Raw genomic sequence first — 7,920 nt, 5'->3', positions numbered from 1 at the left:
CTAAAATGCAATAAAATAAATAAATGGGAAAAAAAAAAGTAAAACAAACAAACAAAAAAAAGAAACTGTGTAAATGCTATGACTTTCCTAAACATATATGTCTCCTGATTTCTCTAGAAGAATGTTCAAGATAAAAAAAAAAAAAAATCATTGCATTTCTAAATGGCTGGCAGCATATTTTTTAGAAAGCATTTTCAAAATATGATTTAAAAACTAACTTAAAAGCTGCTTAAAGATTTTAAAGTATTGTTTTCTGTAATTTATGAATCTGGTCCTTCATGTCATCTGCTTGAGGAGAAATTATAAAAGAGGAAATTAATATTGCTTGTAGTAAAGCTCAGATTTTGGAGATGACCAAGGTGGCCCTTCAATTTTGTCAAGTTCTGTGATCTTTTCAGCTGGGTCAGTTCATAGTTTCCTTGAAAGTTATATTTGTGCAAATTCTATTTTTCTCTTCCTACCAACATTCTATCATACAAGGTCCAATTCCATCCCTAGAGAATGACTCTATACTGAAATATCACTACTTTGAATTTCTAGATGACCTATTTTTCATTTATTTATCTTATACTTGCTGATTCATACATGCCAAGGGAGTATTTCACAACTTAAAGACCTTGGGGAAAAACACGTATAGAGCAGAATAGACTTCTATCATTATTGGAATTCACATAGCCTCAAAGGATAGATCAGGTAGCATAACGAGAAGTACAGAGAAGGATCTAGAAGAGGTAATAAAATATATTATATGTGATTTTCCCTTATAATGGCTTGAGTAAAGTAAAATTCTTTGGTGTTTTTTTGAAAATTTAAAATTCAATAGGTATCTTATATTTTTATTAAACAATGCTTTTGTAGTCTGTTCTGAGTATTACCCATGGAACACAATGTATTTAAGTATTTTCAGCCTTTTTGACCTTTACTTAAGATTCAAGCCCTGGAGAGGAAAATGCTTCATCTGCCTTTCATGAAAGGTATAATCCCTGTTTAAGAGCAGGCAGAGATTATACAAGAAATAGATTATAACCAATTGAAGACAAGGAAAGTCTTCAAAGGGACTCTGGATACTGTTTATAAGAAAAAAAAATTATTGCAATCCAGAACTGTATACATGCATGCATGTATATGCGTACATGCATACATATACATACATAAATAAAAACTCAATAAATGTTTTATATATATTTTTAAAAACACATTTACCATTTTGCTGTGGGAAATAAAACAATGAATAGTAATAATTTCTATCCACCAAAATTAAAATCTAATAAAACAAAAAATACAACAGTAAAATTATTAGAATTTCAAAAATATTATATATGTGATCGATACTATTTAGTTTTGCATAACTAAAGTTATATCACTGTTTTTTACATTTATGTGTTGTAGATCATATGATATACATGTCATATAACACATTTTATATAATACATGTTGTATGTTTTACAAAGTGTATGTTGTATAATACCACATTTATAATATCTGCTTTAAATAAATATACAATATAAATTTTTCTATGTACATTAATATGTAGTGTGTGTTTTAAATATGTTACACAGCATATGCCTATTATTCTACATATTATAGAAAATAATTTGTATATCTGTATACCATATATGATATTGGTTTTAAATTTGAGATAATTCTCTGGATAAGTTTTTGCTTCATTATAATTTAAATATTAGTAGACAATAATAATTTCTTATTTACTATTATATTTCTCACAAGAAAGCAGTTAGTGCGTTTGGTAAAAAATAGATAACAAAATGTTCATCGAGTTCTCATTTTTTCAATAAAGTCTATAAAGAATGTTTACCTTTTGGATCTGCTAACTTTTATGTGCTTTATACTGTATTTAATTGATGCTGAAGAAATTGCTTTGTGAATAGATTAATTTCATTCAACTGTAAATTAGAAAACTCCTTTATTGTTCCAAACTATTATAATTTAAAAATAAATAATTTTCTTAATTACCACTTTTAATTGCATTTCAAGTTAAAATATACTGATAGTTTGTTCTTCACAAATTTTTAAATTTGGACTCATTGTATTTTCAGAATTACAAATGCACATTCAAAGTAATTTCAATTTTCACATTTTGAGAGCTATGTTGAGTCCCTTAAATGCAATCTGTGCGGTAATCCAATCAAGTTTACAAATGCATCTCTGGAAATTCCTTAATGGGCTAATAGTATCAAAAAAGTTTAGTGAAGAAACCAATGTTTAAAGTTATCTAAAATGAGATTATTAAATAAATAACTAAAACTACTTTAGTGAAAAGCTATTAAAATTATTATTTAAAATCAAAATAAAACACTCTTACTCAAATTTAATTATGATTCTGCCATTTTCCTCCCTCAATGTATTGTGCTATAAAGGTTTTAATTGATTAGCCCTCATGCAATTTACTATATATTTGATTATAAGAATAGATCACATTAAAATAATTACCTTGGTAATTTTTATGAAAAGAAAGATTACATTTAGACTAACTATAAAATCAAAATAAACCACAGAGTTGGTGGAATACATCTTCAAAGAAGACTTTTGTCCCCCAGTTTTTATGTTAGTTAATTTCAGTTTTCTGAGATGGCAAATACTTTATTCCAAATTTAGTTATATTTTGCAATCTTTTCATTTGTTATATGCAAAAATTACTATTACTATTTGTTTTGTATTTTTAATGATTTATAATTAAATAGTCAAGTATAATACTTGCATTTTACCATAATAAGCCTGTTGAAATTTTAAAAGCCATAACTCAAGAATCAATAAAAATGCATACACAAATGAAGAATGAAGTTAAAATGAATCAGAAATTCAGGAAAGCAGACAGTGGGAGAAGAAAGACAAAAATGATACATAGAAAACACAACATAGCAGGGGTTGGGGGGATTGGGGAGGTATTGCATTAAGAGAAATACCTAATGTAAATGACGGGGTGATGGGTGCAGCAAACCACCATGGCATGTGCATACCTATGTAACAAACCTGCATCTTCAGCAAATGTACCCCAGAATTTAAAGTATAATAAATTAAAAATGAGAAAATATAAAAAAACACAAAATAATATTAGAAGTAACTCAACACATAGCAGTAATAAAAATAAATGTTAATGGATTAAACAAAATAAAATTAAATTAGAAAGTACAAATGAAAATATAAAAGAAGATATTCTCTATTCACATACATATGAAACATGTAACAAAATAAATCGTGCTAATGAGCAAATCAGAAGCAATTTATAAAATATAGAAGAACACAAAGCAATGGAAATAGCACATGCAAGGATTTGTAGGGAAAGATAATTATCATTATAGGAAAGTTTTATTATGCCAGAAGGAAAGCCAAAATCCAGAATCTGCACTCAGGGCTGACACACATACTCTAAGAGAAGTGTCCTTTCACACCATTATAAGAAAGTTAGCAGATAGGAAACTATGTCTAACTGATCATGTAGCAATGAGAACTTGCAATGATGAGGCTAGTGACTGGCTGGGGGTAGGGGAATATTTGGTGGGAGGTTTTACCTTGATACCAGGAAATGATACAAGAAAATGAAAAAAAAAATCAGTCAAATTAACTGGCATATTTTTATTTCAGCTAAGTGTTAGGGAGGTAGTGTCTCCTCTTGAACAGTTCAGCCTGCAGAGCTAACAAATTGCTCAGCTACCAGTGTTAGAACACAACAAGATAGGCCAAACAGAAACAAAAAATTGTGTCTTGTAAAAGATAGAAAATTATTTTTTAGAAATACATTTTAGTTTTTAAAATGACTAAAACTAAAAAGTCTAAGGATTTCACTCAAGAAACTCTGCCGTAAACAAGGTCAACCTAAAGTAAGGGTAAGAAAGGATCAATAAAACCCAAACTGATTATTAAAAAGATATTCGAAGCATATGGTAGCTGAAGTGTCCTGTGGGAAAAGAGCTTGTTACAAAACACCTAGAAGTTATAGATCAAATGTAAAAAGTGTCATTTAACTTCCATGGCTGAGCACACAAATACACAGTGAATCAATTCTAAAACTAAATTAATAGATAGATAGATATAAGTGAAATCCCAGATGCCAATATACAAAGGGAGAACAGAAATCAGTGCAAGGTTGTCACTAGAGCTAGTAAAATTGTAGCAGCAGTAACATAATTTTCTTCCCTAATTTACTGTAAGTGGTTGGTTAATAAGGGGAAGTTTTCTAGTAAGAATGGACATGATAGGGTTCCTTGGTTGTCTGTCTTTCTTAGTCCGCCATTGACTTATTTCATATTTAAAGCAAATTCTAGTTTAACAACTTTGCAGGGAAAACAGGAGAAAATCACGGGCCCACATAAGGTGAGGATATTGATGTGAAATCTCCATGTAGAAGTAGGACCCTCAAAGTGTTATTAAAACTGTGAATAGAATAATCTGAGCTAGACAAAAACAGAAATAATAAACTTGTAGGCCTTGCTGACCTCTGGATAAGTGAAATGAAACAAAAAGTGATTCACCTAGAGAAACTCTAAACAAAGACCTGCCCTAACTTCAGGTTTGGGATTCAAATTTACTTTACCCATGTCATCCTTAGGGCAGGCTTTACTGGTGAGCCACTGTGCAGGCATAGGACATGAGACAAGGGTCCTACATTTGGTTTAATCTTCTGTAGTTGCCATCTAAATATTCTTAAGAATTTTGTGTTTGAACCTGTGTTGTACAGGTAAAGTCCAGTGGGGCTATGAAGCACACAAGTGAGCAGAGGATCTATGCCTAGAATGTGTGTCTTCAATTCTTTGCTGCCATATTCACAGATTGCATTCTCAAAGATCCTGGAACACAGAATTCTGGTGGTCCCAAGTGCATGGAAGGTAAACAAAACTCAAAACAAGCACAAGGTAAATGTGTCACATGTATAACTGGATAAGCAGGGGTGCTGACATCCCTGAGAGGTTAGGTTTTTCATTAAAATCAGAACTCGCTATGAATATAGAAAGAAGTCAATGGTAGTCTAAGAAAGAGAATCATGGAACTCTATCATGTCTGTTATCACTAGAATAAATTTCCTCTATTAACCAACCACTTACACTGAGAATGAAAACATGGATGGAAAAGGCAGAATAGAGTTTTCCATGGTTTCCTTTTACGTCAGTCCTTCTGCACTCATCAGTAAAGCAAACATACCGAGATTCAGTAGACCATGTGTCTACCACACAGTTAAATAAAGACAACTGAGTTTCCCCCCACCCCCAATATTTTCACTTTTCTGGTAAGACCAAAATGCATATGTATGTTATAAGCTACCTAACATGAATTGCATAACACTGGTGATTCTACCTAGAAGCTTTAAATACTTATGTTTGCATTTAAAACTGGCATTGCAAAACATAAAGATAAATGGCTAAATTTATGTTAATAATTTAAATTTTTAATTTTTATCCACTTATAATCACATTAACTAGCATGAAGACCAAAGGACAAATCTAGAGAGAGACTGTGGAAAAATGTAAAAACATTCTGTGTTATTATATTTAATGGTGCTGTTTTTCTGTTTTTTTTTTCTTTAGCAATGAGGCCATATTTTTTTACTAAGCCCCATAAATTATGTAGTTAGTTATGGTGGCCTCTAAAACCCTCAAAGAATAAATTAACTTAGGGTTACCAGCCTAACACAGTTTACACTGTCCAGCTAGGGAACTTAAGGTAGAAAACCAGTCGTCAGGTATTAATGAAGAGCATAAGTAATTACGTAGAATAGTGAAAATACAAGTAGAATCATCAAGGGATGCTTAATTGTAAATATTTCCTTCATCAGGTAATAGGTAAAAATAATATTCAAACAACAAAGAAGAGAAAAAATTCTTTCAAATAAAAATCTGAAAAACAATATTGAACTAATAATTTTTTTCTTTTCTAATAGTTTAATTATAAAAGCCTTAAGGTATTTTAGCAGCATTTTACTGTATACTGATCTAATCATCACTGAATTAGCAACAAACATACAGATATTCAAGATCAGGAAACAAAAGCCTAATACCACAGTTAAAGCAAGCTGCCACCTCATGTTATATGAGTTTGCTGTTTGAAGATCTGGGTAAGAAAAATACAAAAGTCAATAGAGGATAACACATTTATTGAACGTATTGAAAATGTTCAACACTATGGTAAACGCTAAATATGCCATCTCATTTAAAGCTACCTTAGTTACAGTAGTGTGTGTGTGTGTGTGTGTGTGTGTGTGTGTGTTTGTGTGTGTGTGTGTGTGTAATATTTATTGTTGCAAATTAGGACACGCAGAAAAAAGGTATGTATAGAAGAACGTATACCACATAAAATTGCATCACATAGAATTAACCATTGTGAAACCTTCCATGTATTATCTAGCAATACATGTGCATAAAACTTGTACATGTCAACTACATATATTTTACTTCAAAACTGGAACTATACATATAGTTTCATAGCATGAACTTGTCATTTAATCATAATACTATGATTTTTTCCCATCATTGATTATTACTTGAAAAGTGATTTTAAAGATAGCGCAACATGCAATCTAATATATAATATGTTTGGCTATATTTGTTTTATGGAGTTTAAAAATTAACAACCATATATATATTTTAATTGCTTTAAATTCTGATCATTACTCAAAATCAATCACTAATATTAGAATAATAGACTTTTTAAATTTATAAAAACTCTCTATAAATTATGGCTTTTCAAAATATTATTCAACTTTTAAAAATTACAACTATTTATCTTTTTATTTATGGTACTTGACAAAGAGTTTTTAATTTTTGAATTTATTCTCTTGATAATTTCATTTGTTTTTTTTTCTTTTATTTAAATACTTTAAAAGCTCTTACAGCTCATTGGACTATTTAAATATTTAAAAATTTTTACAGTGTAATATATGAGTCTCTGAGATTTGTGCTGTGAGTTTTGTAGGGATAGGAGTAGAAAAATCAATAAATAATTCATATATGTATTGCTTAGTAATTATTGGATTAATTTATGTTAAGGTGTTCCCATATTTATAGTTCTTTTAAAGCTATCTGTTATATTTCAAGGATTATGATGGCATGGCAGAGCTGAATTATGCATAACTTGTACCAAAACATGGTTTTGGAATAACCTCATTTTAAAGATAAAATTCTTTATAATTGCACAATTATATAAAAGTAAAATTAAGAACAAAGGGAAAACACTAGCTTATAAAACTTCTTCTCAGTAACATTCCATAATATAAAAAACTGAGCAAATTTTACAAATTATTTGATAAATAAAATAGGAGAAGGTAAAAAAAGAAAGTTTAATATATTTGTTATAGCTAATGGATAACTAGTTAATTATTAAAGTCAAACACAAATAACAGCATTGATATAAGCATTAAAGGCTTCTGTAAAGAGACATAAAGAAAGAAAATAACTAAGAGCAAATGCACATTAAATTCTTAAAAATCACCTTCATTTTCGGGTGTTTGAGTGTCAGGAAACTTTCAGAACACATGTTTCTGTGTGTGTGTGCATGAACTTGTGTTTTGTATTACATCATGTAATCTTTACAAAATTCTTAATATAGATGTTATCACCTTTTGAATATGATGAGAATGAGGAAAATATAATTAGGTAACTTACCCAATACACCACAGATTGAAAGTGATGGCTCTAGGAATCACATCACAGGCAGCATAGCTTCAGGAACTGGTGCTCATAACCAGCACAAACTGGTGCTATTAACGGGTGCAAACTCCCTGTAAGAGAAGAGTTAAAATTACAGTAATTGCTATTTCAAACAACTCTATTATGAAAACATTGCTTTTTCTAGTCAGCCATACATGGCTTCATTTATAGTTTGTCATTTATTAACTATGTATACTTAAATATTTACCTGATTCTACAAACTTTTTTTAACTAGTCTTTAAAATAGAGAAATAAGAATACC

Source organism: Sapajus apella, unplaced genomic scaffold, assembly GCF_009761245.1.
Source record: "Sapajus apella isolate SASKATOON/1434 unplaced genomic scaffold, GSC_monkey_1.0 scaffold1, whole genome shotgun sequence".
Taxonomy (NCBI): domain Eukaryota; kingdom Metazoa; phylum Chordata; class Mammalia; order Primates; family Cebidae; genus Sapajus; species Sapajus apella.
This window is presented reverse-complemented; position numbering follows the sequence as displayed.